This window comes from Octopus bimaculoides, chromosome 7, assembly GCF_001194135.2.
Source record: "Octopus bimaculoides isolate UCB-OBI-ISO-001 chromosome 7, ASM119413v2, whole genome shotgun sequence".
Taxonomy (NCBI): domain Eukaryota; kingdom Metazoa; phylum Mollusca; class Cephalopoda; order Octopoda; family Octopodidae; genus Octopus; species Octopus bimaculoides.
Window position 1 is genome coordinate 24,380,719 of NC_068987.1, and position 2,310 is coordinate 24,383,028.

Below are 2,310 nucleotides of genomic sequence, written 5' to 3' on the forward strand. Positions count from 1 at the left end.
GAAAACTCAGTTGGGTCCCAAAATAATGTACTGCTGTCACATCCATCCCACCCCCAATCTCACTTCGGCCGGCAAACTTCAAGCTCACACGCATGCTATCTTTTCACAGACTTTTCCGACTCTGTTCATCTCGTCGTCCATTTTCTTTACATTAGTGTAACTCCACCATTATTCACTTCACTCAGTCGTTCTTCCTGAAAAAGCAAACCCAATTCAATTGCTCATAGATCTGAACGAAATCGTTGAAGCGAAACAAAATATTTATAATAACTCTTTATTGATAAGAGGTAGTTTTATTCCGATGCGATCAAGAGCACTTCCGTTTTATTCCTGACTTTGTTGTATGTCCATTTATATTGTAGATATATTATTATTTCTTTATACATATTTACACTATGTTAGTAATAATTAAGTACCGCTTGTAATTAACTTAAGAGATAATTCTTTAAGCAGATTAAGACAATAGAGATATCCTGTATGAAGTAAAAGGTTCTGTCTAATTTATCAATACCTTCATCAATTTCAAGTTTCACCACTTCAATTATCTCATCTTATAACTACATTTTTATGTAAGTATGATTTATGTATAATTTACATGTTATTTTATTGAAAAATCTCTTTTATATTTACATTTCTACTTCCTCTACTACTTCTGTTTCCTACAAGATCTTTTCTTTTTACTTCTTTCTTGTGTATTTCATCTTAACACCGTAATTAATTTAAATTTCTGCAAATTTCTAATATTTAAGGACGTAACCAAACAGACATACACACACACACACACACACACACACGCTTCAAAGCTTTATATCACATACATTTCTGTACTTCGCTGCTATTGCACAAATCGTTAGACTCGCTTTACTTTCGAATCGATCGAAATGGCACGTGGAAGACCAGCTGCACCTCAATTCATTGTTCCTAAACTTGAAGTCCACAACCCTGAGTCAATTTTGGAAGAATCCTGGAACATCACTCGATTAAGCAAAGCAGAAGACAAGATTCTTCAGTGGTTGGCACGGCGTCGACTAATTATGAATATGTAAACTTGCGAAAATTGTAATTCACTATGTGGCCTCACTACACGTGGTGACTGTATGAATGTAAAAATCTATGTCTGTAAGCTCTGTAAAAGGAAGAAATCAATTCGTCACTGTTAATTCTTCGAAAGAAGCCATATTTCACTCTACAATATCGTGTTGCTCATTTATTGCAGGGCACGCGTTATGTCGCAAGAAGATATTATGAATGAGTGTTCATTAACAACCCGACTACTGTAGTAGATTTGTGTAATTTTTGCCGTGATGTTTGTGATATACGACTTCAACAAAACCCAGTGGAACCAAAGAAAAAGATTTTTTGTTCACTTTTTGGTGGCTAAAGCCAATGTCTACGTTGTTTAATAGTAAGTTGACTTATTTATTTCACCTTTCATTTTTATTTACTTCTTTAATCACCAGATACAGAAAGATTACCTGCCAGATATTGTTACTGTTGCAAACCATCTCTTTCCAAGCAGTCATATTTCCCCATAGCCAAACATGTCATTCACTGACGATGTGAAACGAAGTTCACTCGTGTGAGAATGATGCCTGTTAACAATCATATAATCTCAACAGAGGGGATGATATATAGACACTCACACACAAATATGCAACTGGCTTCTTTCAGTTTCCATTCGCTTGCCCAAATAGTTGTCTAATAGGAGTGAACCAAAGACGTCATGCAATGGAAGTGAATCCAAGACCTTGTGAGTTTGAAATAAACTTCTGAACCACAGAGCTATATACTGTTTGTCTTTTTCAATCAATGTGTGAAGTAATTTGTTTTAGATCTATTATGGTGTAGATAATAGGGAAGATATTAGAACAAGTGATGTAGACTAAAATTAACAACCAAAGTTTGGGGTAAATGTAGTAATCAGTTTTGCAGTTATTGAGGTGTAGATATGTATCTTTGGTTCCTTGGATCAGGTGGAAGATTAAATGATTTTAGAATGTTTTTAGACCAAACTATAGTGACCTGTAGTCATCTCAGTGTCTTCATGTCAAGATTCACTTCATTGTGTCTTTTCCTTTTGCATATATGTTTTGGCTATTTCTAGTTATTCCAATAATCTTTATACTAACACTTCATTGTCCCTAATGTATGATGTTGCCTTTCTATTTCAGGTTATCTGATGACATTGAAATAAAAGTATTTCACTGACGAGGATTAACTTTTGAAGGCTAAAAATAACTTAATCGAGCTGAGTTCAGCCCATTTTAGCAACACTTGATTTAATGGATGAGAAAAGCTTTCTTGCAATTG

General features: G+C 34.5%; 1 long non-coding RNA gene across 1 annotated transcript; it reads left to right on the plus strand.

The window, feature by feature from the left end:
* Positions 1-6: 6 nt before the first annotated feature.
* LOC106872813 (uncharacterized) lies at positions 7-2,304 on the plus strand. The gene is made up of 3 exons (XR_001409806.2): positions 7-569; positions 1,217-1,405; positions 2,172-2,304. It is a non-coding gene; the product is annotated as an uncharacterized LOC106872813 (long non-coding RNA).
* The last annotated feature ends 6 nt before the right edge of the window (positions 2,305-2,310 follow it).